The sequence below is a fragment of the Macaca thibetana genome, chromosome 12 (assembly GCF_024542745.1).
Source record: "Macaca thibetana thibetana isolate TM-01 chromosome 12, ASM2454274v1, whole genome shotgun sequence".
Taxonomy (NCBI): domain Eukaryota; kingdom Metazoa; phylum Chordata; class Mammalia; order Primates; family Cercopithecidae; genus Macaca; species Macaca thibetana.
Genome location: NC_065589.1, coordinates 96,351,268 through 96,377,045, shown reverse-complemented (window position 1 = coordinate 96,377,045; position 25,778 = coordinate 96,351,268). Strand labels below are relative to the sequence as shown.

At 34.8% G+C, this 25,778-nt stretch overlaps 1 pseudogene; it reads left to right on the top strand.

The window, feature by feature from the left end:
* Positions 1 to 20,533: 20,533 nt before the first annotated feature.
* LOC126932029 (polyadenylate-binding protein 1-like) lies at positions 20,534 to 22,641 on the top strand (annotated as a pseudogene).
* Positions 22,642 to 25,778: the final 3,137 nt, after the last annotated feature.

The window sequence follows — 25,778 nt, the reverse complement described above, 5'->3', positions numbered from 1 at the left end:
TACCATGCATGTATCCAATAATCTAAAATTAAAATCCAGTATGCTGTGCCATTCTCATTAAATGCCTTACATCTAATCTGTTGCACTTGAGCTAGTGAAGGATATTGTTTTGGAAAGGTAATTAGCAATATTATTTCTTACAACATTCTATCTGCTACAATAGAAATTTTCAGAAGAAACTAGCCAATATTCTAATTGAACTATCCATTTGACATAAGCATTTGCACTGATACTGTTAATTATCCTCTGCTTTAACTGGTCAATTAAAACTGTAAAAGGATGACCAATGTGAAAGTAGTGTTTTTAAAATGTTGTCTCCCCATCATTTAACTCCAAAAACTTAATTGTATCACTTTCACCAAAGTGAATCAAATGCTTCTAAGTGCACATATTTTTCTTAAAATTTAAAATCAAGTAATAGTCTGTGTCATATGGTGACAAGAACAGTTCAAAGTACCATTATCACTGCTATCATGGTAATAATTAATTCTTTATTTATTATCATAATGAGAAACCATGTTCAGAAAATGCTAATTGAAAAATGCAGATATCAAACACAAGCTATTCATTGCCCATCAGCCAAATTGCTTCTTACACTTTTGGCAGATTAGCACAGAGCCTTCCAAATAATTTATCTAGCCTACTCCAAACTTTTCTAGCCTTCTTATGTTTCACTTCATGATTTTTTTAATGGCCTGCTCTAACATGAAGTACCAACATTACACTTTTATTTATTAATCTGTGATGGATCTTTCATCCTAATCAGAACTGTTTCCTGATTTTGTTTTACATACGGTCTTACTTCATTCCTTAACTGGACTGATTGGAATAAGTTTGTAACTGTCTATGGTCAATTAAGTCTGAAACTTTAAAACTTCTAAGTATAACTTTATCAACTTCAAAAGAACTGATAGTCATTTTCATATTTTCATATTGCCCAGTGAAATCCGTAAGTGAACATTCCAAAGGACCTTAACTCTAAATTCATCTAGATACCTTATGGGTACAGAATAAGATGCTGCTGATTTTTCCCCAACATGTAAAAACTCCAAGGGCTATAGATCATTAAGTGTGAATTATCTCAAAATGACTGTTTTCTGATTTTTTTCTAGAGTTTCAGTCTTGTATTGACACGTGGGACACGTCGAAAATGATGCCCTGTAATCACCTGAATATACACTGAACTCCCTAAGTTTTATCTTAACTTTGCTGACTTTACTGTCTCTTTTTTCCCTACTTCTCTCAATCTCAAAACTTGAGTGTTATTAAAATCAGTGTTTGTATTTGACAATCACACTCAACTGGCATGCTCATACATATATATCCAGTAATTGGGTTATATTACAGCATCATTTGATGCCTTTTCTTATGGTCCTGTTGAGTCATGAGGAGCATCATATAATAAGAAACAAATACAGACAGAGGATTCAGAGCACAGCACAAACATGAATAAAATATTGGGTGGTAAAATGCAAGGGGGACATGTTTGCAAGGAAAAGATCCAAACTTCCTCAAAGGAAAGCACACATAAACTCATCCTTGAAAGTTCTTCTATATCAATATGTCCATTTCAAAAGAAAGGAAAGGTAAAATAAAAAGCAACAAGGGTAAAAATGAAAATTAAATGGTTGCTCCAGTTATATTCCCAGAGCCAACGAAAAGTGAAAATTCTGTGAGATGGTTGACCAATGGCTCCAGCAGTAGGAATCACAGAGTCCAAATTCCTGTTGAGAGGTTTCGTATTCTTACATTTACTGTCCTACAGAGAACTTTCTATATTAACCAAACTTATGTCAGCAATGTACTAGTTAAGGCAAAGCATCATTCATAGAAAATTTGGATTGAGATGATTCCTTCTCTATGAGGCATTTCTCTAGAGATATCTTTCTAAATTAAAGACTTGTTCAATATGTCTGTTTATTATCACAATCTAATAGTGCTGTCTGTCAGCTTGTGTATTAAGACTGGTATAAACTGCATTTACATCTTTAATATAGCTGCCTTTTTATTATTTAATGGTAAAATCTATTTTCTTCTTTACATGGGATATTTAAATATAGGTGAAAGGTGGCTAATGCTGTCTCAATATGCTTATTCAACAAGGATGACTTAAAATCTGACCATCCATGCAAATGGAATTTTGTACTTGTGGAAGCAAGAACTCAGAAGGGGTTCTCTCCAAGTAACTAGTAACTCTGCGTGTTCTAAAGATTACTTAGTTCTCTGTTCAAGCTGTCTTTTGTACATAGTCGTGTATTAACACAGGACAATTTTGACAGTCCCTTGGCTAGGCAAACAGGAACTAGCCATCCTATCTCTTGGGTCAATAAATTCTGCCCAAAACTTCCTGACTAATTGAGCTAATGGATACTTAGAATATGTAGGGTTGAAGAAACTGTCAGATTGGACAGCTGGGGGATCATTATGCACTACTATCATAACTAATCAAAAGTCTGGAAAGGGACCGGAATCATTGGCTGCTATTATTTAGAGGACAATCCTCCTCTGCTACTATAAAAAATACAGACCACATTCTGTTCTTCATTCAAACGATGTTCTTTCTCAGCTCTTTTATTAGCATATACTGTTTCCCAAGCTGACAATCGCTAATGTACTTCTGACTTTACCTGCCCTTTTTTCCTCCAGTGACTTATCTTAATCTACTTGATAGGATTTTCTTTCAAAACAGAATACCCCATATTTCTGTAAAGGCACACTTTTATAGACATTCAGTCAACTTCTCCTAACAGCTCTTAGTGTGAACAAAATTAATGAACAGTGCACTAAAATGGTTATAAATAGCACAAATAAATAGGCAAGGTGATGAACAGGTACAGCTCTTCCTCTTCCTCTTTCTTTCCATTTTGCTCTCTTCCCTTCCCTTTGTTCCTTAGTCCTTTTCCCCGTTAAAATAGTCAGACCTAAAGCCGTTAGGTACAGCACAATGACTTACGGGTTAAGGGATGGAAGCCCCTGGGGTGAGGTGGCAGGGAGCAGAACAGGTTATGAGAACCTAAGCAAGGTAAAGAAGGCATCTGTGCAGAGGCGCAACCCTGTGGGAGATGTTAGAAATCAAGCAGGAAAGCGAGGGCAGGCTTACATAACGAAAGCCGACCTTTGGATATTGGAGACCAAGCTGTAACACCATAGAAGGAATAGCAGTGGAAACAGTAGTTTGTATACATATAGGGTTTTAATCAAGTAAGTATAATGAGAATATTGGTAGGCAGGTTTCTCAATGGAGAGGAAATTTACCAATATGGAAAAGTAAAAAAAACTAGAAGAAAACCCTGTGGAAATAGATTGGAACTGAAATTAGTGGTGAAGATGCACATACACAGGTGAACACACACATATATGCACATATATGGAGTTAAATGCAGAAAATACATAGATGTAAATTCAGTAGATATATATGAGATTTGCATCAATGATAAATATCAGTATAATGTATATATGTCCACACACCCACACACACACACACACACACACACACACTCTGACATACTGACAGGTGCTAAGAGCAATGGTATCCTAGTAACAATAAGAAAATATAGAGAAATCAGACTGTGGCTTCTAAATACCACCCACTACTAAAACAAAACAAAACAAAACAAAATGAAAAACAGAGCCTGTTTGAGATCTAGTTGATTCTAGGACCAGAGCAGGATGAGCCAAAAAGTCTTGATTTATCAAAAAAAAAAAAAAAAAAAAAAAAAAAAAAAAAAAGGAAAGAAATGCTCAAAGAATGATGGGCGTAAGTCAAAAAGAGATAGAAACTAGCTTGAAGTGCTCCCAGTGGACAAATCAGGATAGCATGACCAACAAAATAAATGATAGGAATGGATTAGAAGCTGCTGAATATAATAGAAAACCATGAGTCCGTCTAGATATAAATAAGCTTATAAATATAATGAGGAGACTATTACATAGTTTAAAAGTATATAGAATACTTATTCTAAGGTTTAAAAATGGTTCAGAGGATTTGCAAAATTTGCGAAGAAGCTTCTGAGTAATTGTGCAAAACCATTAGTGGTCCACATGATGCATGTGTGCCTGGCTTTTCCTGGCAAAGATCACTCTGATCAAGCAATAAACATAGGCATCATAAATAATGGGGGAAACAAAAAAATCATGAGCCCCTTGATGGGACATAATGAGAAAACTACAGCATCAATTCATTGATACTCTTTTTAATGATGGATAATCTGAATGTAATCAGGAGCACCAATCCAAATTTAATAACGTCTGAAAAATAACTGACCTTTAAACTTCACAAGCATCAAAACCATGAAAGTCAAAGGTTCAGCAACAGTTCTAGGTTGAAGGAGACTATTGAGATGTAATAATTAAATACACTACTTGACTCTGATCAGATCCTTGGAGGATTAAAAGGAACTGCTACATAAATGTTAATTTCCTGATTTTGATGGTTGTACAGTGGTTGTGTAGGAAATAAGAACTAAAACATTTCAGGAGTGACGGGACATAAGGACACTGAGGTACACTCCACAGGTACAGGAAACAATGTTACTTGTACCATACTGGCAACTTTTCTGTAAGTTTATGCTTATTTCTAAACCAAATTAATTAACTAATTAAAATTGTGTAGAGAAATGAATAGAAAATAATCAAATGTGGTATATGGGTTTCCTAGCCATCCTCATTCTCATCTGTTCCTCTACAAACTCGTTTACCACATTGCATTGGAAAACACTGTTTAAATATCTCTCCTATAATCTCCTATATATTTATGTCCCCAATGCTTTAAAAAGCTCATATCTGTTCTTGAAGAGATCATACTTTGTTCATAACTGAGTTGTAAGTAACCTAACTTGGTTTGCCTTTTTTTTATACAAAAGAGAAAAGTTTAGATATATTTTAAAGCCAGCTAGAGAAACCAGAAGCAACTCAGTATAGCACCCAGAACATAATGCATTCTGCCAATGAATAGAGTAATGGCATTGGTTTCTTAGAATTATTCAGAAAATTATTTCTAAGTCTCACAAGCTCTCTGTGCCATTTTCTGGAAAAAGAAACACTGCATAAACCATTATGTTTTTTAAAAAGAAGTCAAACATAACAAAAGAATCTCCCAGCTTGTAAACTGTGCTGAAAATTTCCTTAACAGGAGGTTGTTTTCGTAAGATACTGACCAGGTAATGTTTCTGCTCTATTATTCCTTTTACTAATTGGCAAAATATGGTTACTGGATTAAATGATTTTTAAGATTATTCCTACTTTAATTTTTGTGGTTGTATCCTTTGTTCACCTTTTCAGAACTCTGAAGTAATCAAGGCTCACATTAACTCGAATTAATATACACAGGAGAAAATATTCATTTGCCTTTTGGGAGTCAAATATCTCATGGTATGATTTAATATAAAATTTTAATAATAATCATTAGGATTTTCATTAAAATAAACGATATGTAGCTCATGTTATATATGAATACTACGTGTCAAATGTCAAAACGTACCTTGCAACTAGTAAAATAATATAATTTCCATGGGTTCAAAATGGAATGAAGTTTTCTTTCTTTTAGGCCTGTTGCTTATTTTAAGCTAAATATCTTTGATAACCTTATTTTTCTCACTGCAACTGCAGTGAGTTGAGGAAATATATACATCTTAAAACTCAGGACTAATTTTGAGTTCTGTTTCAGTTGTCCCACCCCCACCCCAACCCTCTGCATTATTTCTTCTAATTTCCATGGACTATTTTATCCGAAGACACTGTGTTATATTCAATTACAATAATAGCAATCAAAGTCATGGGGAGCAAAAGGATTTTCGATTGCAGCCCATGCTTGGCTCTCAATAGCACAGCAGAAGGAGAGCCTGAAAAGCACAACAATTCAGAGAACTTGCCAGCAGACCCCATTGTCCTTTCGGTTTCTAATGACACTGAAGTACTTCCATGATTAAAATTTAAAGGCTTCCCGGTAACCAAGTAATTTGCCCAAAACTCCTTATCTAGCACTTACCAAGAAGACTCTGATTTTAATATACTATTAATCAAGCTCCAGCCAAGTTTACCACTGATACTTTCAATTATAGAGAGACTAGCTTCATCTCTCTCAGTATGTATGTATGAGATATTTTTTTCTGATTAGTCAGTTACCCAGAAATGAAATAAACCACAGACTTGGTTTAGATACACATTACTAAGACACTAGTTGTGGATTTGCTAACAAACTAAGATTTTTAAACTATTAACCACTTGTAAGATGATTAAAATCTGAAAGCCTTGGTGTTCATTACCAGGAATTAGCTATTAGTATTATTAAACCTGCAGTGTACTCATTAAGACACATGCTAAAACAGGCTTTATGATATAAAAATCAACTAAGAAATGTACTTCAAGAAAATAATGATGGATATATATCATCAGTTTCAGTGCTGTCCATAATATCACATATTTACAAAAATATAGAATATTTATATTTATATCAAATATATATGATATAGACATATTTACATTGCATAATATTTACATCAAAAAAGTTGACTATATAAATTATGAATTATTCCTTCAAAAGATTGAATAATATAAAAATATGTTTATAATACATTTTACTAATATGGAAAGTACTTAAGTGGAAAATAGCTGGTTTATTTTCTTAAAATATATGCAAGTGATAAATGACACTGTAAATATAATCACCTACACATGACCAATGCTTATCCTTTGGTGATTAGGGATTATTTTTACTTCTTTAATTCTGATTTTTTAAATTTGCATTTTCAACATCAAAAATATATTGCTTTGTAATCAGATAAATGACATAAATTCATCTCATTTCACACATAAGGCATCTATATAGCCAAGGAAAAACCGAAGTATTTTGTCCTTTTCTTTCCCCCTCAATATTTATTTAATACCATAATGACTATTATACCAAGTCACATAATTATTTAAAAAAATATATCTGGAATGCTATATTATTGATGTTTGCAACAAAAATGTAGACTATGTGTGCATGCAGCTTAGTGGATGATAAAAAGATAATCACTAAATTACTTTGGACAATTCAGTACAAAATAAAAATAATTTTGTTGACTTATTTTTTACTCTATTTTAATGTTTTATATAGGATAATTTTTGAATATAATTAAAGACCAGGAATTTTACTATATATGTAAGGTTAAATATAGGATGATTTTAAACAATAAGTGACTATATGATAGTATTTGCTAGTGTTAGCAAGATAAGATGAAATTAAAAAACTGAAACTATGTAGATTGAATTCGAAATTGCTAATTGTATATTACCTTATGTATTGCTATATGTAAATTAAATTTTTTGATTAAATATTCATGCAACGTGGAAGACAAATTTTCTGAAGAGGGTTTTAGCCAACTTAAATGTATAGCTCCTAATTCTGGAGGCATGTGGTCTTATTACTGTTTTTATGATAATTTGAAATAACAGTAATATAATCGCAAAATCAAGTTTTTATACATAGCAATCATTCACTAATATGTTAGTCATAGTAGCTCATATTTATATAACATTTTACAAAACACTTTAACAATGATTACAAGTAAATCTCAAAAAAATCACTGAATTTTATATTTTAATCATTATTTGCAGATGAGAAAATTCTGTATCAGATAGCATATAAAAATGTTCAACTTTGCTAATGATTAGAGGTAAATAAGTATCTGTTATTTTTATTTTTAATTTTAATTTATAATATTAAAGATTCTTTTTTTAATATTTTGATAATATTTACTGTTGTTAGAGACGTAGTCTCCTAAGTTTTCTCTTATTTCTATGAAAAAGTACAGTCATTTTGAAAAGAAATGAAGCAGTAAGTATCAATTTTCAAAATATTCACATTATTGAACCAAATAATCCCCTTTCTGAGACTTAGGTCTAAAGAACTTAACTAAAATAGAGGAAGAGTTCAACTAAAAATAATTGACACAACACATAGCAATATCAAAATAGGCAATTAAATTTAAAAACTATACATTTATTAAAATATTATTAATAAAGTTGTTTTAAGAGCAAGATAATTTTTTATCTTATCTAGTGCTTTACTGCTTTGTCATGGTGATGTTTCTCAAAAAATATGAAGATTAAAGATGAAAATGAAATGTACCAAAATGTTAATGGTACTTATCTTGCAAAAATATTGGAATTGTTTATTTTCTGTTTTAATATTTCTTCTTTCTTATAGATTTCAGACTTTCAACACTGAGCAAATGTCACTTCTTCAAACAGAAAAACATAAAATTGATTATGTTTTAAAACTTTCCATGTTACCTAAACAGTCTCTTGATGTAGATTGAGCTTGATGTGACACTGTATTCACCTGACATTATCCAAAACAAATTAATTTAAGGATGACTAATACCATCAGAGAGATAAAATAAGATTTTCTATAAATGAAAATGTAAAATATTTCAAACATTTGATTTAATTTTTTCATTAATATTAGATTTGCAGAAAGTATATTTGGGAAAGTTTAAGTTTCATTATGTAGCCAAAAATTGATTGAAAACAATCACTTTGCAGTGATTGTTGCAGTTTTAGATATTCTTGATGATTAAAATGATTTATATTATTTATGTAATAATCAGTAACTTGGATTTTAAAAATATTCCACAGTAGATGATTCATTAACCCTATCTCAAATGCACGTACTTTTAAGATCTCCCAGCATAAATAGATAAATAAATAAATAAGCCATTTCTTTTTCAGTTCTCTTTTCTGATAGCTATTGTCTGAGATTAACAATTTTCTACAAAATCAAATGTTAAGAAGAAGATGGAATGACACATTTTAACCAATTATAAGTATAATATATGTGAACATACACATGTCTTTAAAACAGGAAAACATATACGTGTCAATATACTTTAGCATACACCATGAAAAAGTTTTTGAGGCCTTTCTAAACTAATTTTATACAAAGTAAAGAAAGACTTTTCTGTGAGCTTTGATTTGATATTTTAATAGTGTACAATCACTTGTACATAAAATTAGAGAAAAGCTTAGCTTCAGTTATTGAAAATGCCAAGAAAGTGGAATTAAAGTAAAAACATAATATCACAGGCAGTTTGTACTGATTCCAAAAAAAAGAACTGCAAATTTTGTAACTACTATTTTTTTGTGTTCTTCACGATAGTGGTAACTTACTATAAACATACAAAAAATAGATCTTTACTCTTTCTGAGGTAATTACATTTATTTCACTTACGGTGCTTTTTACTCAGGTCATCTAAATATAATAACTATATATTTAACTTTTTAAAGTACTCTGCATCACTAATTTCTCAGGTTCCTAGAAGCTATCAAATGAGGCTACAAATGTGGAGTATATCTACCTTACATAATAGATAAATAATTACACAAACACATATATACACAAAGACTGAGTAAATAAAAGTGAGGAGTGTGACCTGAAAAGCAGCCAATATTAGTTCATTGATTTCTCTTTTTAATGAACACTTTTTTTCCTACTTTGCATATAGACTTGATTAAGACATATTCAAGTTGGCTATTACACGAAAGATTTGAGTCCTCCTATGAACTGCACCTTCTCTAGAATGCAGGTTTATTCTTTATTAAGGGGAATTCTCAAGTTTGTTTATGATTGCTAAGTAGATCTTACAATAGAATATTTAGGCAATTGTCTACAGTCTAAAATAATGTTGAGTTTCCCTCTGCATTACCTTCCAACAAAATGCACAGCATTAACCAATTCTTTTCTGTCAACTAGCAATTTTTGGCAGATCCCTTTTGCATGATTCATGAAGGACCAGTAAAAGGCTAATTGTTCAAATTAATTTGCGTAAATGACTAAGCAAGAGATAACAAAATTACATCTGCACTTGTTTGGCAAAGATTCAATAGCAGCGGCCCTGTACTGCCAGCTGCTTCCAGACAACACTCTTGCAGAAATTAAAAGCTACAAATATTAATTAATACACTTTTTTGGTACGTTAATTTGCACTGAAAGGTTCCGGAGTGCAAAACTGCTGAGAAGATGAACCATGATAATTAGAATTAATGGGATGGATGCATGTTTTTTGCAGCTGAAGTTTTAAAAACCCATGAATGGAACTGGGAACTTGAAACTGACATTCTCATAAATCTCTATGATAATGCAGCTATTAGTATTAGAAGGATTAAGTACTATGGCTCCAGAGTTATCAATCACATGACATGTTATATCCCATCTGTCATTGCAGTAGCTAAGACACGATAGCCGTCCTTGAGGAAGCCGTATGAAAAGCGTTGGGAATTCAAGGAATTGTAGTGATGACTGTCAGACTACAAAATGAACAGCTCAAAACTCTGACTTCCAAACAGAAATAATAGCCAACACTCTATTTGTCAGCTTGGTACTTTGCAAATACCCTAACTCTAGTATCTATATTTAAGATTGGTTAGGCAATGGGAATTATAGATAGATCACACTGGAAAAAAGAGTAGTAAGATGTCACAGACTTTACCTTTAATTCATATGTAGCTTCATGACTATGAGTTTGCCTGTAAAATATTTTTTACTGATTATATTATTAACTATACATAGAAACATCTTAAAATCTTACTGTTGACATACTAGTAAATATGCTAAAATAATCTTGATACAAAGTGATTAAGAAATAAAAATGCAAAGCTTGCGCTTTTAGCTTTATCCATTGATTTGTAGATGTTATAGTTCAAGAACTGTCTATCAAGATATAACATCAGTTTCTACATGTAACTTCCCAAATACTACTAATTAATATAATTAATGTATGCCACATATTTACTTTTGTTGCTTAAATAATAAAGCCACATTTGCATGAAAGTTTATAGGATACATGCAACACTTTATTTATCTAAGCTTTCTATTTAATTTACCTAAGTTTGTATTTAGAAAGAATACAGCATTGAAAATGCCAAGAGGAATTGTCTTACAGCATTCTAATTTGGATCCGTTAACACTTTTTTTTTTTTTTTTTTTTTTTTTTTTTGAGACAGTGTCTCGCTCTATCACCTAGGCTGGAGTGCAGTGGCACGATCTTGGTTCACTGCATCCTCCGCCTCCCGGGTTCAAGCGATTCTCCTGCCTCAGTCTCCCGAGTAGCTGGGACTATAGGCACCTGACACCACGCTCAGCTGATTTTTGTATTTTTAGTGGAGCCAGAGTTTCACCATATTGGCCAGGCTGGACTCAAATTCCTGACCTTGTGATCCGCCCACCTCGGCTTCCCAAAGTGCTGGGATTACAGGCGTGAGCCACCACACCCAGCTGTGGATCAGTTAACACTTTCTAGAGTGTCCCATCCACCATAAAATACTGCATTTAGCGAGAGATTATAAGAAAATGAAAAAAAGTTTTAATATTCTTTTTAAATATTAAATATTTGGAAAAATATTATTCTTTATACCAGGCTACCAATATGCAGATGGATGAAGGGAAAACTCTAGAATTAAGAAAAATTTTTCACTGATATTCAAAATTATGCCCTAACATGTTTATTCATTTTACAGTGATTTTATTTTTTATTTTTTTATTTTTTTTCGAGAGAGGGAATCTAGCTCTTGTCACCCAGGCTGGAGTGCTACGGCTCGATCTTGGTTCACTGCAACCTCCACCTCCCAAGTTCAAGCAGTTTTCCTGCCTCAGCCTCCGGAGTAGCTAGAATTACAGGCCTGCACCATCACGCCTGGCTAATTTTGTATTTTTAGTAGAGACAGGGTTTCACCATGTTGACCAGGCTGGTCTCAAACTCCTGACCTCAAGTGATCCACCCACCTCGGCCTCCCAAACGCTGAGGGATTATGGGCGTGAGCCACCATGCCCAGCTCATTTTACAGTGATTTTAAAACATATATTCCTTCTATAGCTTTCCCAGATATTATCTTTCCCTAAGATTTTGTGAAAACTTGTGTGTACTTTTTTCTTCTGGAGAAATGCCTGATTACATTTTATTTATTTATTTATTTATTTATTTATTTAATTTTATTTTTTTGAGACGGAGTCTTGCTCTATCGCCCAGGCTGGAGTGCAGTGGCAGAATCTCAGCTCACCCACAATCTCCGCCTTCTGAGTTCAAGCGATTCTCCTGTCTCAGCCTCCCAAGTAGCTGGGATTACAGGCACGTTGCACTGCGCCCAGCTAATTTTTGTAGTTTTAGTAGAGTGGGGTTTCACCATGTTGGCCAGGCTGGTCTTGAACTCCTGACCTCACGTGATCCGCCTACCTTGGCCTCCCAGAGTGCTGGGATTACAGGCATGAGCCAGTGGCCCGGCCAACCTGATTACATTTTAAAATTATATTTTCAAAAGTGTTAAGACTCAAGTTTAAATTCAAGGCTTTGATCTCACTTTTAGTAGAAATATATGCATTGTCAGGAAGGAAATATTTAAAACTGCAAACAGTCCTTTACTGTCCCTGGAAACAGATTTTGAGTCTTCCTTGATAATAGTATCCATAAAGGGTGCCAGGAGGACACTGCTGTCATTATAGATGGAAAGAAGAGTCTCAAAGTGAAGAAGTTCGCAGCATCAGAAGGCTGAGTGACAGGGTAAACCTTGCCTAGCTTAGAACTGTGCTCAGAGCCTGAGTTGCTTCTGAGGCATGATAAAGAACCTAAGTAATTTATTCAGGGGATAAAAGATCATGCAGTAACTTAATAGTTTAAGTATTTGGTGACTCATTGCCATAAAGAGACTATAGATTGGACTTTATAGAGAATATCTTAGTGGCAAGACTGATGAAACCTGATGATACAAACCTGAAGAAAGTAGAGAGTGTTTCTCAGGGGATGAAGCAGAACTGTCACTCACATACTCTTATCACAATAAGCATTTTTCAATTTTTTTTTTTCCCAAAGGGAGGAATTTACAGCTATGAAAGCATACTCAGATATATTAACCTTTTTGTAAGCTCTTTAAATGGCCAGCTAATATGCAGAATAAGAACTTTTTTGTTAGGATGGAAAAGGTGATATGTCAAGGTGTTTGTTTACTTCATTGATAAAGTCTGTGCAAAAATTACAGAATGCTACCATATGGTGTTCATTTGTCCTACCCTTCCTGGGTTGTCTCTACTATTTACCAGGTATACTAGCTAGACTTAGAAATATGCCCATTCCACAAGCATTTGCACCCAATTGGAATTCCTATCATACCAAAAATTTCACAAAATGTAAACATGTTATCAAATACTTCTTTGAAAATTCAATAGGATTTGTTCTATAAAAAAATAGTTTTCATAAGCCCTTTAGTAGGACACGCCTAAAAATTGTTAAAATAGATGCTGTTTTCTAAATTTGAGAATGATATACAAGTTTCTAAAACACTTCATGAGTTTATTATCATTTGTTTATGAAGATGAATTTATACCTTTAGTATTCATGATTTGAGTCTCATAAGGTCCTCGTCAGAGTAGTTAAAACATTTTATCAAAGAACACATAATAGTTTTTTCTATTGGGAATGTGTTTCTATGTATATATGTAATTTCAGAATCATATGAAAGCTTTATGGCTTTGTGGGCGCCAGCTTAGAACAGTGCCTGACACGGATCAAGCTGCTGTTTTACCAGGGAAGAATTATTGGCCCTTGTGTAAGCATGATGGCATTGCCTGGCAAAATGTTAGCTGCTTCTTTTATCATCTTATTTGTAAGTTAATATTTCAGGATATAACCACGCATCAACAGGCAACAACATTCAAATTTGAAGAAACTCCCGTTTCTTCACGCAGATATACAAAGAAAGCATCATGCAGATACTTTATGTCCTTAGGAAAAGTGTCAAAAGTTAAGAAAAAAAAAATCTATACAACAAAATAAACATAATTTAAACAAAATCAAAACCAGCATTTTTAAAAATGATCAAATTCCTATCATCAACATTCAATCTCCATTTTGTTTTGCCCATAAAGAAATATCTCATAAATAAAACCTAGAAGACATCTCTTTCCCAAATCTTAAGGCAATAAAACAATTTTCCTGAATCAAATTTTTAATATTACAGTATCATAAATCAAACACACATACACAGCTTTATCCCATTTGGACGATCACACACAATAAAATCTGTGCAGCTATTCATAAGCGGGTGTAGTACAAAGTCTCAGCCTGACAGTTTCTTTCCAGAATTTTACTGTTTTAACCAAGGAAAAGGAATTATACCTCATCTGCCAATGAATTTCTTCCACCTAAAATACTTTCTGAGCAAACATTAGAAGAACTTCGTTTTAAAAGAGAAAAGTTTATGAAGGACAAAACCTACATTAGCCATTCTACTTTTAAGTGATCTTTCTGGCCTGCTACCTGCTATTCTCTGTACAAAGTATAGAGGTTTTATTTCTTTCAACTATTATTTGAATTATTTGTTTGTATTTATCTTTCAATCAGTCTTATTATTATGTTGCAAAACTGAATTGTAAACTCTTCGAGGACATGTTCTCAAGCTCATGTGACCTCATACAGTTTGGTATCCACTACAATTCCCAAATGTGATTTGTCTGCATTCAATTTACCCTGCTTTGGGAACGTCTTCCAACCTTACACTGACCCTCAATATCTGGAAATTTCACTTGTTAAAATCTGCCCCTTACTTCCACCAGGGCACACAATTGTAATGTGGGCATTTAAGCTAGAAAAATCAGACATTTTGCCCTCAGAAACTGGACATTTGTAACTGAGGAGTTGGTTTCTGAAAATCTTTAGAACTAAGTCAGTTTAACTATAGTATTTTAGATTAAAAGTCTGTGAGATTCCTAGATTTTCATTCTTGGTCGTTTACTTGATTCTTGGATTCCTCACCATGGCTCAATAAAATTCCATAATTTTTCCTTTTGGGAAGCTGGCTGGAGTTGTTTTCCTTTTCTTTTTAGTTGTGTTTTCAGTTATAATTCTCGGAAACTTAATTAATAAATACGTATTCACTAGAATTAACATCATGAAGGAGTTTCAAAGAAATATATTCTTTATGCCAGGTGCGATGGCTCACGCCTGTAATCCCAGCACTTTGGGAGGCCGAGGAGGGCAGATCACAAGGTCAGGAGTTTGAGACCAGCCTGGTCCACATGGCGAAACGTCATCTCTATTAAAAATATAAAAAATTAGCCGAGTGTGGTGGCACACACCTGTAGTCCCAGCTACTCAGGAGGCTGAGGCAGGAGAACTGCTTGTACCCAGGAGGCAGAGGTTGCAGTGAGCCAAGATTATGCCACTGCACTCCAGCCTGGGTGACAGAGTGAGACTCTGTCTCAAAAAAAAAAAAAAAAAAAAAAAAAAAAGTATAGTCCCTATAACAAATTTTAAGAGAAAAAAATAATGATTTCTTATCAAACCCCTTTCCATAAATGAATAAAAATACCTGCCTCTCTATGTATGTATCCTATGAACAAACCCATTATTAATAAAACATCTGTATGAGTTGTGGCAAATTTTATTACATATCAAAATATTCCATCTGATTAAAATATATTTGAAGAATCCCATTTACACTTGTGCCAGACTATTTACTTTGAGGTAGCTATGCAAGGTTTTTTTCATTTTGTTTTGTTTTGTTTTTGTTCCTAGGTAGAATTCTCAAATCAACATCAAAATAAAGCTGCCTTTTGAAAATAATTTATCGTTGCTAAATTATTCATTGCATTCTCTGTATCATTAAATGTATTTGTGATTAGGAAGAGTTAACATCCCATAAGACATTATATACACCTCCATAATATCTTAAAAAGCAAAGACAATTTTTCCATTAGTGAGTGAGAAAAAAATAAAGCAACCATTAAGAAGTCATATGATTTTGGGATTTGGGGGACAAAGATACTTTGAGAGAGCGTCTTTCATGACAAAGACTGTTCCTTTTTTTTGAGAGGCACACAGAATCTACTTGGTAGAAAAATTATTGATGCATAAGGAAGCCCAAAAGGTGGAAACCATTTATTTGTAAATCTATTTCTTGAACTCTTGTTTTTGTTTCTTAAATCAAGCTACTGAAATTGGTATTAAGAAGTAAAAAAAAAATTCATACACAGTAACTAATGTTATCACTCTACGGAAGAAAACGTTTGACGTGTATGTATAAGTTACATAATATATTTAGAATGTTGATGATATAAATAGAAGAGGCATTTTAACACCTTGTAGTTTCCTGGAAAACAACTTACCATCCAGTGTAGTGACGAAAATGAAAAGCCTTATATTTCCCCATCAACATGTGACTATGTTAAAATTTTAACAATCAGAATACCTAATGTTCAGTCTGGGTAGAAGGACTGGTTGTAGAATACTAGATGGATAGGTTAAAATGGTACCATATGTCTTCAAAACAATGCATTGTGACTAAATGATTGGCCACAGTGCTGTTGGCAACTGTTCCTCTGAAGTTCAACTTAGAAACGGAAAATGAATGAAACTTGTTTACCACCGACTGGTCATAACTCACTCTAATCTTGCCAAGGAAAGATCTGCTACCAGGTTTCCCATAATCTTAGGTTTTTGTCATCCTAATTCCTTTCAAACAAAAGGTTTTATTATTTGAAAGAACATTAGAATAAAATTCCTTCTGAGATTACTTTACATTTGCTATTCATAAGCCCCAAATAATAGCACACCAGGGTAAAAGCAGCAGTCTAATATATTCGCCACATGTCTGACCACTGATTACCTTTTATTTAGAGAAATATCCTGGAGATCAGGTATAGGTTTCTTACAGCCATGTGACAAAATAAAAAAAAAAATTATTGTTCTGGGAGCAACACTCCTCCAGTGGCTCTTGAGTGATCTTGAGGAAGTCATTTCAATTACCCTTGGCTCCGTGTTTGCATCCAACATATGGCCATGCAAACTCGGTATTATTCACTAACTCAGTGATTCAATTCAAAAAGGAATGTCTACTAAAACTGAAGGCTGATTTTATCTTTTCAAAAGAAAAGACAAACATACCAAAAAAATTGCCACTCCTCTCTCTTGGAATATATAATTCATTTTACATGGCGTTTGCTCTTAATGCTTGAAAGTGGGGCTCAAAGTAACAAGCCAAGTGAATAAGAATGTGTCCATGTTTTGTTTCATGTAACCAGCACTCACTGTGGTGGTGACTGACTCTTTTTTTCTGGACCACAAAAAGGAGTTCATACTGTTTGCGTAAGAGATTTAAACAACCAGGCTTCATGTTTTTATCATTTGGTAAAGCTGCCAGAAGAGGTCTCAAATCTCAAACTATCAATGAGCAGAAGAAAAAAAAAAAGATCTTACTTTTTTAAAAAGACTATGGAAAATTGGAAAGGAAAAAAGAATATAAAGAAATCAAAGCTCAGAGGAAGTAATAGGGTTTCCAGTACTATGTAGCATGTCAAAAATATCAGGGATTCAGTCAGACCTTTAATTAAATTTTTTTTCTTAGAGTGCAAATACGATGAAATGAGTAACTTCCTGATTGTATTATTTTTCCTCAACATTTGTCTATGATTCTTAAAGGAAAACTAAGTATCACTGAATGAAACCCCAAATCTGGCTTTCTGAAGAGTATTCGACCCTGGAAAGTGGTCGCATGCTTGTCACATTTAGTCTATTACATAGTTCTAAGTCTATGTAAAAAATACAAACAGATATTGCTAAACAAGGCCTTAGCAAGGCAGGACTGTGATTCAAACAGCCCTTTTCATTCAACACCTTCTGGTGAGTAGAACTAGCCAGGAGCAACGCAGACTGGGATTAAGAAACATGACCAGCTGTCCAATGGAGTCAGGTTCTATGAAACTAGTGGCATTTTCTCTTAGAAGCAATTGAAATAAACAAGATATTTGTCAGTGTTTCAGTTCAGAGAATGGAGAATATGCATTTTGAGAAGTGAGAAAGTAAAAGGTTGAATTAGTTTAAAAAAATTGGAAGAGACATGCTGGTAAGGGCAAAGGAATGAGCTGATAAATTAAGACATTTTATAGGAAATATTTTGGTGGTTTTTATTATGTAGCTTTCTTTGGTTAGTTTTTCAGGTTCTTCTAACCTAAGCACTTTTAGGAATAAAGTGATTATGACTAATGTGTCTAATAGCTAATTTAGTTAATGTAACCAATTTATTTAATAATTATGACTAATGTGCATTTACATACATTGTAAATTACAAGTTTTATTTCTCACCAAAAACATGTTCTAGTGAATAGAGATTGTATTAGTTGGCTAGGAAAACCATACAAAATGCCACAGACTGCATGGCTTAAACAACAGAAATTTATTTTCTCACGGTCATGGAGCATGGAATTCCAAGATCAAGAGGCCAGCAAGGTTGGTTTTTCTTGAGATCAATCTCCTTTGTGTATGCAAGGTCGCCTTGTTGCTATGTCCTCCCATGGCCTTTCCTCTCCGTGTGGGGGTATTTCTGGTGTCTCTCCCTCTTTTTATATGGACACCAGGTATATTGGATTAGGGCTCCACTCTTAGGACCTCATTTATCCTTAATTACCTCTCTAAAGATTCTGTCTCCCAATACAGTCACATTGTGGGTTAGGGTTTCAACACATGAATTTTAGAAGGGCATAATTCAGTTTAGATCCAGCATGCGATAACTAAAAACATTTCTAATGCATTTTCTTATTATAAAGAGACTCCTTCCTTATTCATCCATCTCTTTAAAATAGTTATTACTATGACTTAAGTATTAGCTTCTCTTTTAATGGGTTTATCAGACCATTTTTAGGAAGTGTATTTTAAAAAATTTCAAATATCAAATAAGATCTTGACCAAACCAGAAATTGTAAGCAGCCAATTTAGCATAAAAGCCAACACTGTCTATTTTGGTATATTATTGAAGTGACTCACCGATTTAATCAAACCACACTTAGGTACTAGTGTAGTGACAGAATTTTAGAATAATGTCTTTGAAGAAGTGCCTACATATAACTATTAGAAAAATTACCTGAAGTTTGGAAACAAGCAATAGATTACTAGATGCTCTTTTATTACTTTTCTATTTACTTTTCAAAATTTACGACTCTTTAGGAACACAACCTAATGTACAGATTTTTCTCAGGTAAATATGCAAATCATTTCTCTCCAATGAAGAGATAACTGTGAAAGTCACAATTTATTGCCCAGAAAGACATTAACTGGTTTTATACCTAACCCAAGAATCTCACCCTAATATGTTTTCTTAAAATTACCTCTATACTTACCTCATCAAATGTTCTTTGAACTGATTTTAACTTTCCTGGTCCATTCATTAATTAACAGGTTAAATAAAATCTTTGATACATGTCTGTTTAATATTTGCCTCAGAGCCACAGATTTACTTTCCTGAAAATAATACTTAAGCATAACCAATAAACACATATTCATTAATATCTTATGTTGGCATACTATAATAAACAATCTAATCTGGAAATTGAATCATTAATAGAGAGTATAATACCAAATGATTTATAGTTTAATTTTAAAATTACTTGTCATGCTTTTAGGGAAAAATGGAAAATTAAAACTTTAAGAAAAGCACCTGGAGCATTAAAAAAAAGATTTTCTGTTATTTCTATGTTTATGTAAACTTATATAGTAAAAGATTACATTTCTTGTTTCCCATTGTCGTTTAATAACCATATGTTAATTCTGTATGTAGGCATTGTGAATACATATTTACAAAGAGAAAGAAGGGAAATTAGTATGATTTTAATCTATGGCTATCTATAATAAAGCAAATCATTTCTAACCTAATTGGCTTTGAACTCCCTGTTACTAATTTGGCTAGAGTCCCACATTGACTCTAAGTGTTTTGTGGGGGAAGCAGCAGCTCAGTGGTTTTTCTTCCAAAGAAATTTGGCCTAGTGTCATGAAAGGAAAGGAACTAGCTAGGTGGATTGTTGGTTTATGGAAATCTAAATACAGGTAGGATCCTTTTGATACAGTCTTACTGGGTCAATTCTTCTGTTTCTTCAACGTTTAAGGTCAGGAATCTTTTTCCATTGGGAAGTCTTCCTTGCCTACAAACATTAGCTAAATTAGATGCCTCTGAACTCCTATGCCGTCCTTTAATTGCACTTAATATGTATTTCGTATGTTTTATGATTCTGCCTCCTCCTTTATTCCATGAGTTCAATAAAAAGAGAAACTGCAATGTTTATCATCCAACTAATTTAGTTTTTGACATCTACATACTAAGTAAATAAACCCAGATAAAATATATTTGATCAGAGGACTAATTAGCTTGACATAAAAACTTGAATATGGCCTTTCTCCCTAAAAAAATCTTTTAAAAATACCTCCCAAAATTTCCCCCCAAATCGGCATCTACTCCGTCAGAGAATTATAATATTTTTTCTTCCGCTTTTATAAAATAACCCGGTCAACAGTCAAGACCGACCAGCTGCAAGGAGGAACCAGGAGACTGAGGCCTTCCCGCCGCCCGAACCGGAGACCCGCACCGTGGCTCCCCGCCGGCAGCGCGCAGACAGCGGCGGCCAACCGACCTCACTCTGTGGCTGGTAAGTCATTTCCGATTTGGTTGATTTTTTGTCCCTCAGCGCATGCCCTTGCTCCCTGCCCTCGGCTCCGAGACCCCCGGCCCGGCACTAGCTCTCCTCCTCTCATGAAAGGGCCGCGGCCTGTGGCCCTGCGGGCAGCCGTGCCGCGATGAACCCCAGCGCCCCCAGCTATCCCACGGCCTCGCTGTACGTGGGAGACCTGCACCCGGATGTGACTGAAGCGATGCTGCAAGAGAAGTTCAGCTCAACTGGTCCACCCTCGCCATCTGGGTCTTCAGGGACCAGATCACCCGCCGCTTCCTGGGCTAAGTGTACGTGAACTTCCTGCAGCCAGCGGACGCAGAGCGTGCTCTGGCCACCATGAACTTTGATGTTATAAAGGGCAAGCCAGTATGAGTCCTGTGGTCTCATTGTGATCCATCACTGCTCAGAAGTGGAGTGGGCAACGTATTCGTTAAAAATCAGGACAAATACATTGAGAAGGCACTATGTGATGCATTTTCTGCTTTTGGTAACTCCCTTTCGTGTAAGGTAGTTTGTGATAAAAGTGGTTCCAAGGGCTGTGGATCTGTACACTTTGAGACACAGGAAGCAGCTGAAGGAGCTATTGAAAAAAAATGAATGGTATGCGCCTGAATGGTCTCAACGTATTTGTTGGACGGTTTAGGTCTCCTAAAGAAAAGCAGCAGAACTTGGAGCTAGGGCAAAAGAGTTCAAAGTTGGACCGACCTTAAGTGTGAAAGTAATGACTGATGAAGGTGGAAAATCTAAAGGATTTGGATTTGTAAGCTTTGAAAGGCATGAAGATCCACAGACAGCTATGGATGAGATGAATGGAAAGGAGTTCAGTGGAAATCAAATATATGTTGTTCAAGCTCAGAAAAAAAGTGGAAGGGTAGACAGAACTTAAGTGCAAATTTGGACAGATGAAGCAAGATAGAATCACCAGATACCAGGGTGCTAGGGTTTATGCGAAAGATCTTGATGAGAGTATTGATGATGAACGTCTCCAGAAAGAGTTTTCTCCATTTGGTATAATCACTAGTGCAAATGTTACGATGGAGGGTGGTTGCAGCAAAGGGTTTGGCTTTGTATGTTTCTCCTCCGCAGAAAAAGTAGCTAAAGCAGCTACAGCAATGAATGGTAAAACTGTGGCCAGCAAGCCATTGTATGTAGCTTTAGCTCACCTCAAAGAAGAGCACCTGGCTCACCTCACTAACCAATATGTGTAGAAGATGGCAAGTGTACGAGCTGTGCCCCACCCTGTAATCAACCCCTACCAGCCAGCACCTTCTTCATGTTACTTCATGGCGGCTGTCTCACAGACCCAGAACCTGCTGCATACTATCCTCCTGGCCAAATTGCTCAACTAAGACCAAGTCCTCCCTGGGCTGCTCAGAGTGTCAGACCTTATCCATTCCAAAATATGACCTGTGCTATCCGCTCAGCTGCTCCTAACCACCACTCTGAGACCAGCTTCTTCACAGATGTTACCAGTCATGTCTACACAGTGTGTTGCTAACTCATCAATACAGACAATGGGTCCATGTCCTGTAGCTGCTACTGCTGGCTCCACTCCTGCTGTCCACATCATTCCACAGTACAAATATGCTGCAGGAATTCACATTCCTCAACAACATCTTAATATACATCCACAGGTTACCAGGCAGCAGCTTGCTGTTCATGTCCAAGGTCAAAAACTTTTTACTGCTTTCATGTTGGCATTTGCCCCTCTTCAGCAGCAGAAGCAGATATTGGGTGAACGACTGTTTCCTCTTATTCAAGCCATGCACACTACTCTTGCTGGTAAAATCACTGGCATGTTATTGGAGCTTGGTAATTCAAAACTTCTTCATATGCTTGAGTCTCTGGAGTCTCTGAAGCTGTAGTTATACTACAAGCCTACTGTGCGAAAGAGGCTCCGGAAAGCAGTTAACAGTGCTACTGGTGTACCAACTGCTTAAAATTGATCAGGGACCATGGGGGAAAAAAAAAAAAAAAAAAAGCAAAAAACAAAAAACTTGTGTTTCAACAAAGAAAACTAAACATCAAAAAACTAAAATATGATGGAAAAACTTACAAAACATAAACAAGGAAAACAAACTGTGAACCTTATGTACTGAGGAAATACCAAGTCTAGCAAACTTACTAGTCCTAGATTACTTATTGATTTGAAAATAACAAACAAAACACAAAAATATAGGAAAATGTAAAAACAAGCCAGCCATGGTGTCTCATGCATGTAATTCCAGCACTTTGGGAGGCTGGGGTGGATCACCTGAGGTCAGGAGTTCGAGACCAGCCTGGCCAACGTAGTGAAACCCCATCTCTACTAAAAATGCAAAAAATTAGCTGGGCATGGTGGCGGGCACATGTAATCTGAGCTACCAGAGAGACTGAGGCAGGAGAATTGCTTGAACCTGGGAAGCAGAGGTTGTAGTGAGCCAAGATCATGCCATTGCACTTCAGCCTGGGCAACGAGCAAAAAACTCCATCTCAAAAAAAAAAAAAATTAAAATTAAAATTAAAAACAAATTAATGTTTCATAGACCCTGGGAAAAAGAATTTTCAGCAAAGTATGAAAATTTAAAGCATTTCTTTAATTTTGTAACTCTTAACTGTGGAATAGCTCAGAATGTCAGTTATGTTTTAAATAACAGAATTGATAACTAAGCAAGGAAATGTAACTTGGATTATGAAATTCTTGGTTTAATAAAAATTCCTTAAATGGTTAAAAAAAAACCTAATAGGCTCAAAAACATAAGGTGATTATGCAGTGTATGTACACATAAAAGGAGGATGTGGTCGGGCGCGGTGGCTCACGCCTGTAATCTCAGCACTTTGGGAGGCTGAGGTGGGCAGATCACGAGGTCAGGAGTTCAAGACCAGCCTGGCCAGCATAGTGAAATCCCATCTCTACTAAAAATGCAAAAAATTAGCCGGGCGTGGTGGCGGATTCTTGTAATCCCAGCTACTTGGGAGGCTGAGCCAGCTACCCAGGAGACGAAGGTTTCAGTGAGCCGAGATCATGCCATTGCACTCCAGCCTGGGCGACAGTGCGAGACTCTGTCTCAAAAACAAACAACAACAAAAACATAGATGTGTATGCATTAATACTAATATGTGAATCAAACAATTAGTCAATTTTTTTCCAAAGTAATTGCTTATTTAACCTAATTCCACCATTTTGTTGGTTTTTCAAACCTTAATGGGAGTATAAACACAATCTGACTTTCAAACAGGTTAAATCTAAACCCTCTACACCTTTATCTAGCAATTGCTATGTTGTATAGCTTTCTTCACTGTCACATCACAGCTATGATTTTGTAAAGCATTTATTTTTATAGCATTGGAATTTGTAGCTATTAGAATATCAAAGCTATAGGAATATTTCAAATATTCCAAATATAAAAACAAATTTGATTTCAGAAGGAGACTTTACACATTTAAATGCCTGAAAATAAGGCATATAATAAAGAGCCTGGTAGACCGTGTACTCTGACAATATCACTGAAAATGGCTATAAAATCTGATGGAAACACTGAAAAATTACCTTTGAGGAGGATGCAGAATCTGTTTTCTTTGTAAACTGACCCTGAAAATGTGTCAACACATTTTTAATATCCACAATAAAAAGTCAACGGCATGACTGGGAGATTTCTTGGGCCTGAAATAAAATATTCATTTTAGTGATTTTTCTTATTTAATGTGGTGAGGTGAAAAATTGATATAGTCTATCCATTTTTCTTTAGGTATCCCTATTAATATCCACTTCTAAACTTTCAAAAAGCGTAACTAAACAATGCAAAAAATATTTGTGATTGCCAGAGTAGCACAAGGGAAAACGAAGACCTCTCAGCCATGAAAGAAGGAAACAAATGGGTGAATTTTTTCAATGCTTAAAAGGAATCCATCTCAACCATGTCAGTAGTCCATCTGATTTGATTTTCTTCCAATGTAAGCTAAAGTACAGGTTATTCTCACACCTCAGTAAGGATGTAAGGTATTTGAAGACGAGCCCTGTAAGATTAAAATGTCAATAATATATTTATATATTGCAGTAAGATGCAGCCTTTTGCAGTCTGATATTTCGATTAGGAAAATGAAATATGCTACTCTGGTTTTTTGAACTTCTTTTCAAGTTTTTAAGAGATTATTGTTTTAGCCTAGCAGTTATTATTACTCAAAACATACTTTTTTTTGTTTCTATGATGTATTTATTCTATTAATATTTACTAAGTATTAAGTATGTATTATCAAAAAATGATGCATTCTTTAACCTTTCTTGGAAATCAATTATTTGGAAGGATAGGCCGGTAGAACTGTTACTAAAATATGTAGGCAATTAATTCCTCATAGGGATAAAATATCTTCCAACAATTAGTAGATATTATATCCCATTACCAATCTTATTCCATTATGACAGTCAAAAATTTGTTTCCTAGTCAAAGAAGCACTTCATTTATCAACACTTATGTATTCTGTGTGTTTCAAAGACTTCGGTAGTTGTCTCCTTGTAATATTTCAGCTTTTAAGCTGCTTCCCTGCCTCACTGAGCTCACATAAGATACATCTGAAAGCTTTAGTACAAATTTACTTCGAATAAAGTCTTCAATTCATTTTCATGGCACCAAAAAGACAGCTTTAATAACTGCAATGACAAATAAACTGGAAATCATTCCAGGCCTTTTCACTTAACTGACAAGTAGAACACTCTCATAATGAGCCGCAGGTTTTACGTTTTCTCTTTGACCATAATAGCTTCATTTAAGAGTGTCAGACCCTGACACTTCATCATTTATCTACATTATTTCTCTTCTTCTTTCAAATAAATTATGGAATACTAGACTGAGCACATAAAAACAAAGTGACTTGTTATCAGTAAACAGTAAGATAAATTGTCCAGAAGTTCCTCATTTAGTTCCTTTTAAATTTAAGGGCAAGTTATTGGGTGCACCTTTTTTAACTTCCAACGTTTGCATTTTTACAACCATCTTATTTCTCTTGCCACTGGCCTCTGTGCACTCATCCAGAGCCTGATGTGGAAGGCATAAAGTAATCCCATTATCCCAAGGTTGGCCGCTGAAGTACAAAGAGGCAGAAGGGGAGAAAATCAAATAAACAACTTTGAGAGAGATTTCTCCACATCTATAAAAACCCCCATCCATAATACATCTTGTCATACTAGAAAATGTGACACTTCCAAAGTAATGAACAGTGCAACTGTAACTGTTTTAGCCCTTGGAAATACAGCACTGACTTTAAATGGATGGGTGAATGCCATCTCCTCTCATTTCATCTTTTTTTTCACCTTATGGAACTGGAGGAAATCAGAATCCCA